The sequence below is a fragment of the Pteropus alecto genome, unplaced genomic scaffold (assembly GCF_000325575.1).
Source record: "Pteropus alecto unplaced genomic scaffold, ASM32557v1 scaffold39, whole genome shotgun sequence".
Lineage (NCBI taxonomy): Eukaryota > Metazoa > Chordata > Mammalia > Chiroptera > Pteropodidae > Pteropus > Pteropus alecto.
In genome coordinates, this window is record NW_006443568.1 from 10,735,919 (window position 1) to 10,743,381 (window position 7,463).

Consider the following 7,463-nt stretch of genomic DNA (forward strand, 5'->3'; position numbering starts at 1 on the left):
TCTTGTGCAACTCCACCAGAAAAACTCGGAACACTCCAAAAGCCAAAGGGATGAAGGAAAAAAGTGGCTAGAAGACAGGAATGTACAATTCACATACACATGGAAAGCTGTTCCTTCTCATTAGCTATCGAAGGTATGAAAATTATAACAAGATGCAAATGTTTGCCTACCAAATCAGCCCAGATTTGAGAAAATGATAACACCCAGTGTTGCTGAGGGTATGGTGAAACAGGCACTCTCATTCATTGCTAGTAGGAGTGGAAATTAGTACAAACCTTTTGGAAAACAATTTGGCGATATACATCAAAAGCCTTGGTATGCTTTCATCCTTCGATCTTGCGCCTTCTCTTTAGCCCAGGGAATTTTAATAAAGAAAAATTTTTACATATATACATATGTCCCAATATATCTTTGTTTATTCAATAAAGTAACAACCTAAATGTCCAAAAGGGGAATGTTAAGTAAATTATGGTTTCTCTGCCTAGTAAATATTATGTAGCCACTAAAAGTAATGGTAAAAAAATTTTGGATTTGCTTTAATATTTCACATTGTTAAGTGGATAAGGCAGGATACAAAACTACATAAATAGTAGAGCAGTCATATTAAAACTAAGTATTTTTTATTGTGGCAAAAAAACACGTAACATAAACTTGCCTTCTGGATAATTTTTAAGGGTACAGTACGGTATTATTAACTCTATGCACGTTTTTGTACAACAGATCTCTAGAACCTTTTCATCTTGCATGACAGAAACTCTAAAACCCATTGAACAACTCCCCGTCTCTCCCTCCCTCCAGCCCCTGGCAACCACCAGCCTACTTTCTGTTTCTACGAGTTTGACTACTTAGATAGCTCATATAAGTGAAATCATGCAGTATTTGTCTTTTTGTAATTGGCTTATTTCACTTAGCATAATGTCAAAGTATTTTCTAAATTCTGTTGCAAAAAGGATTTGAATAAAATATATCAAAATATGTCATTGACTTTGGCTGGTGGGTCTAAACATGGTTTTAAAAGTTCTTTCTACGTTTCCCTTTTTCTAAATTGTTTATATGTGTATTACCCTTTTAATAACAAAATAAGACTTATTTCTCTTTAAGGAGAAAAGAAGAAAAAAGTGGGCCCAGGAGGCCTGGGAATTAGCACCTTCTCAAATTTGTCACATCCTATAGAAGCGATAACCTGGGACAAAGGAGACCCCGAGGCTCAAGAAAAGACTCCAGTATGAGGTCAAAAGCATCCTAGTTTCTTCCTGATAGTTTGCCCTCCCAGAATGCCAAGTGCCTTCTGGGTAGGACCTGAGAGCCAGGGACTTGGAGGCTTCCGTGTTCTCTTCTCCAAGAGTCTACCTTTGATGAGAGACAGGCTTAGTTGGCACTCACTGCCCAAGGCAATCGTGATTCATCTCTCCCTCTTCCAGGGAATGTTACATGGCTGCTCTTGGCTCTCTCTAAACCCACCCAGCCGGAGCCCTTGGGGACTAAAAGAGGCTGAACTCCACCCACTGCGAGCAAAGTTAATCGGAGGGACTGACACAGATTTAAAAAGAGCCTTAGTGTGTGTAAACTAAGAAGTAGGTGGAGGGGACAGAAATACATCCACCCAGTACTGGGTCCACTGCTATATCAGAAGCTCCTTGCGGGCCCAGATCTTTTTCTGCCCAGCACCTCCGCCCTCCAGCCCTGATTACAGGGTTGTCTGCCTTGTAGAGACTTCATAAATATTCAGTTATTGGATGAACCAATAGCATCCTAACATTTGGGTAAACAGCTTATTTGAGGTGCGGTGCATTCATCTTGGGAAATCACCAAGAGACTGGAAAGTTACAGCAATAGGCAGAGAGAAGACTGGCAGGGAGGAGACCGTGCTTGGGCAGGGGGCTGTGAGGATGGATGCAAGGCACATCATAGGGGATCCATCCCTATTTCCTTCCCTCTTGCCCTCCTCCCAGGCCGCTCCAACTGCTCCAAACTCTGGCCTACTCTCCAAACTCTGGCCTACTCTCCTACTCTGGCCCACCCTTATCTCTGAGAAGCATGATAAGAACACAGAGAAGCTAGAGGACAGCCCGAATCCCTTCTCCAATCCTATTCAGGTCAGCTGGACTATATAATAAGCACTACTGGGTACTATCCTTGAACCAGAGCCAGGAGAACTGAATGTGAGTCCCAGCTCTGCCTCCTATGAGCTGAGTGACCTTGACTAAGTAACAGATCCAATGGGCAACTGACTATATCATAATTAGGTAAGGCCTACCTAATTTTTTAATATTCAGTTTTTGAGTTCTTCCAAATGTGACGTTTACCATCTAATTTCAACAATAGACCATGATGAAGGAACTATTTTTATCTACATTTCACAGACAAAGGAAGCCCAGATTCAGAGAGGTTTAGTAAATTTCCCAAAGTCATAAGGAGAGCAGATGGTAGAGCTGGGGAGTGAAGCAGGCCTGATGACTTTACAATCTGCGTTCTGTCACCAGGCCAAGCCTCCCATCCACACCTACCTGCAAAGGATTGCTGTGAGGCTCAAGAATGGGCTCATGTATGTGAAAGCATGCTGTGAACTTCAACACATAGTATGATTGTTGGGTTGGCTGTGGAGATGGTCACAAGACTAAGAGAGGGGAAGGGCCTGGAAAATTTCATGACCACCCACCACGCCTGCATATGTTCCTATAACCTCCTCAGTCCTATGAGGGTGTTTGGCCCTCAGGCAGCCCATCCCTCCCAAGGTGGGAAGGAAAGAATTTTCCCCGCTCTGGAACCAAGAGCAGTTTTGCAACAAGGGCTGTGTCCTTTGGGCTCTCTGTGTCATCCAAAGGCTCTATCTGACAAGGTGACCAGAATGTCTACTATGGGCTCAGCCCAGTAGTAGGGGTCCACGTCAGGCTAGAGATGGTGGGTCTTAGCCCCATGAAAGCCACCTGGCTCCAGGGTGCTGGGGAAAGAGGGTTAGACTAGAAAAAGTTCTCTTTCTGATGCCATTGGAAATAAGGAAACACAGGTGACAAATCACATGCCACACTGGCTGCTGATTCAACTGCACAAGTAATCACCCATTCATCGTGGTTACTGAACAAATTTTCAGAGACTGAGTTGCCCAATAGTTGCCACATGGGGTCCAGAATCAGACAGACCTGGGTTGGAACCTGGTGCTGTTTTTCTCTCGTTGGGCAATTTTAATTGAATCACTTCAACTTTCTGATTCTCGGTTGCCTCATCTGTAAAATCTAATGGGACCCAGTCACAGAATTTCTGTAAGAAGTGAAGAGGTGATGCACCTGGAGTCTTCAGCACAGTGCCTGGCACGCATTTTGTGTTCAGTAAATGTCTCTGTGTGTGGCCAATACCATTGGGGTGGAGGTGGGAGAAATAGAACGAATAACAAAAAGCCTTGCCTTCAAAAATTATATATTCAACAGCAGAGGCAGAAAAGTACAGAGCTATACTGTAATGATGACTGCACTTAGTATATAGTCATTTTATTTACTCCATGTACAAAATCAGGCAACAAAAACATTGCAGAGCAAGGATAGTAAACCTGGGCCTCCTTTACTAATTTACAGAGCTAGAGAGGGAGAGAGAGAGAGAGAGAGAGAGAGAGAGAGATTGATATATTGATTTATTTGGAGAAAAAGGATTGGATCCAGAGTCAGAAAACCTAAGACTGTGTCTTTCTTTTGGGTCAATTTCCCTAGCTGTTATGTATTAACAAACAAACAAACAAACAAAGCATTTGGAAACAAATGTGTTGATGTATTATGTACTTGTCAGGTTGATAATAATTATTACATACAATGGAAGAAACTGAAACCAGACATAGTCCACAGATCGTAAATTACAGAGCCAATATCTAAAACTCAGTCTGACTTTTCTTGGTCTTATTTTTAAAATGAGACTTGTGTATATTTAAGGTGTACAATGTGATATTTTTATATACACAGTGAAATGATTACTACAGTCAATCACTGATTTTGAGGGAGTTGATGTATTGTCTCCTGGGTGACCTAATCATGACACTAGTCTGTGAAGCAAAGACTCTACCACTTACTAACTGTAAAGACAAGAGAAAATGCTCTCACCAAGCCAGCAAGTATTTATGACTTACAGTGTGCTCAGCCCTATGCTAAACCCTCAGCATACAGATATTATGCCCTTCCCATGCTACCAGGCTCCTGGGGAGCCAAGGCGAACACCCATGAAATAATCAGCAACACAAAACTCTAATTGAATGCTAAGTTTCGCTTTGAACTCTAATTATTAAGATCTTGGCATCACAGACCTGCGTTCAATACTGGGTTCTGACACTGCTGTAATTTCTAGCAAGTCCCTTCACACGCTGAGCCTGTGAAACAGAAATGAGAGGAATCTACTCAGTAAGTACCATTGATATCAATTGTCGCTGGATTGTGCAAGACAGGATGGGTTTTTGGACCACTTAGGAAGGACACTACAGCCTCATGGCTAAGAGCGCCTATGGTAGCACGTAAGGACTGCTAACTGGTCCACCCTACCTGTGTGGCCCTGTGCAAGTTACTCAACTTCTCAGAGCACTCTGTTTTTATATAGAAAGAGAATATGATGACAGCAAGCTTCCTGGAGAAGGTGGGGCTTGTATAAGCCCCCAGGAAAGAAAAACCACGTCAGAGAAGAACAGTATCAAACCTCCAAGGACAAGGCTATCAAAGGGCACACTGTGATCTCCCATAGGACTAAAGGGAAGAGTCTAGAGAATGCTACCAGCCTCGTCCCAGAATGCTTTCTCAGGGCTGCCCCCTCACTCCTTCTTTGCCTAGGTAATTCTTGCTTGTCCTTCAGATCTCTGCTCAATTACCTATTCTGCGATCTTCGAAGATGACTTCCCTGACCATGCTAGCTAGATCAAAACCCTCCTACACGTGTTCTTAGCGCGCCGTGAACTGCATCCCACTGCTATGATCATTTTATGATTTTATGTTGATTCCTGTGATTCCTTAATTGATGTCTGGAGCCACCACTGGACTGTGGGCTCCAAGAAGGCAGGAACTTCATCTGTTTTCTTTTCCATTCTGTCCCAGCACAATGTGTGCATATAATAAGTGCTGAATAAATATGTGTTAGGAGCAATAAAGCCGTCTTGCTTTTTAGAGCAGCCTTAATTGAGATAGTTTCTCTAATGCCTTTTTCTCGTTTCTGTAGAGTTTACAAGGAGGGCTTGTTCCCATGAATGATGTGGCCATTCTGGGTGTGGACTCTGGAACCCACTCTGGAACTCTTACTAACAGACTCTACCGCTTACCAACTCAATAACCCAGAGCAGTTATTTAATCTCTCTGTGCCTCAGTTGTCCTCATTTATAAAATGGGGATGAATATGACACATACTGCAGAAGGTGGTTGGGAGGATTTGTTGAATTCACATACATAAAGCACAGAACAGTACCCAGCATGTAGCTGTCAAATTTAGTAGAGCTCCAAGTTCCTCCTACATTTGGCATTTCATTCTTCGATGCAGCTAAAACTTAAGAACTGTCACTTTCTCAGACTCTTCACTCTCTTTTCATTTACTTAGCCAGCACAAGTAGCAAATTAATAACAAAGCCAGCGTGGAGCTGTGGATCCTAGGTGGTTCACTAGAATTATTAGCTGAATACACCTCTCTTTCCTAAACTCCAGCCTCCCTGTGTGTGTGATTCAAATCTTAGTTTCAGCAAAATGACAAATGGCCACATGTCTTGGATTTTGGAGTTTGCTTACCAAGAGATGAAACCCCAAATATTATGTCAGCCCACACGAGGTCAAGTCCTTTGTTGTTGTTGTCATTGTTGTTGTTGTTGTTGTTAGTATTATTAAGCCAGGGTCTTGAAGGGAGAATTCATTAATGCCCCTGACTCTTTAGCATGAATAAAGGTCCACACCCTTTGAGCCAGGGAAGGGAACTACCGTGTTGAACATCTCCCATATCCCTGACACTTTACAAGCACTATTTTCTAATTCAGTCCTCATGTCAGCCCTGCATCTGGGAAATAAAGAAAGGCTCAGAGAGGTTAAACTCTGTACCCAGGGTCATACAGTGGGGAGACTAGAATTCGAAATAATGGATCTGACTCCAAAACCCATGTTCTTTCCACTAGAAAAAAAAGTACTGGGCATTTTTGTTAGAAAAAGCTCTGAAAGTTTCTTTGTGGTAATGGAAGAGTTCTGTATCTTGATTATGATGATACTTATACAAAGATGATACTTATTCATCTATATATGTGATGAAATTTCATTAGCCTACACACACACACACACACACACACACACACACACACACATACACACAGATGAACACACATACATGAGTGCATGTAATATTAAAACTGTAAAATCCAGAGAGGGTATATTTTTGAGTTGATAATGTTGTACCAATATTTAACAATGTACTATGGTTGGATAAGACATATAGCGAGGGAAGCTGGGTGATGGGTAGACAGGAACTCTCTAAATTATTTTTGTAACTTTTCGTACTATTTAAAAATAAAAGTATTATATATTCTATGTCTATATCTGTATAAAACCATATGTCTTGTCTATCTATCTGTCTGTCATCTGTCTGTCTGTCTATCTATCTACCATTTATCATCTATCTAAACTCTGACCAGTTAAGAAAAGGTTATTGAAGGGGGAGTTGGAGTTGGGAGTGGCCAATAGACAACAGAATCTTCAGTCCTTAAGTCTCTTGGGCTGGGGGTCAGGAGATATGCAGGGGCTGAGGAAGAGGCAGCCTTGCCCCGGTGCCTACGCAGACCCACAGTGCTATTCAGTAGACGACCCTGCAGTGAATGTGATCGACAATCATGCTTATCAATAAGACAGACTGATTGATCTGATCCAGTGGTGTGCTCTACCCAGCTTGTACCAGAGCCAGCGTATGCATCTCTTCCCAACTCTAGATTTAGTGACGTCAGCATGGTAGTTTGAAACCAGCCAAGGAGAGAATTTTTACAACATACATACATACTTCACAACATATATACAAAAATGAACTCAAATTGGATCACATAGACCTAAATATAAAACTTAAAACTATAAAACTTCTTAAGTCTATGGCCATGCCACCTTAAACACGCCCAATCCCGTCTGATCTCGGAAGCTAAGCAGGGTCGGGCCTGGTTAGTACTTGGATGAGAGACCACTTAGGAAGACCGAGTGCCATAGGCGTTAAAAAAAAAAGAAGAAAGAAAAGAAAGAAAGGAAGGAAGGAAGGAAGGAAGAAGGAAAGAAAGAAGGAAAGAAAATATAGGAAAAAACATTTGTGACCTTGGGTTAGTGAAAGATTTCTTAGATACCAAAAACACAATCCATAAAGGAAAAATTGATCTTTTGGATTTCATTAAAAATTTCTGCTCTTCAGAAGATGCCATTAAGTGAATTAAAAGACAAATTACGAAATGAAATAAAATGCAAAGAACAAAAAAATAAATAAAATTGTTAAAAATA

The 7,463-nt window shown here is 41.5% G+C and overlaps 1 pseudogene; it reads left to right on the top strand.

Moving 5' to 3' along the window:
* Positions 1-7,065: 7,065 nt before the first annotated feature.
* LOC112472977 lies at positions 7,066-7,184 on the top strand (annotated as a pseudogene).
* Positions 7,185-7,463: the final 279 nt, after the last annotated feature.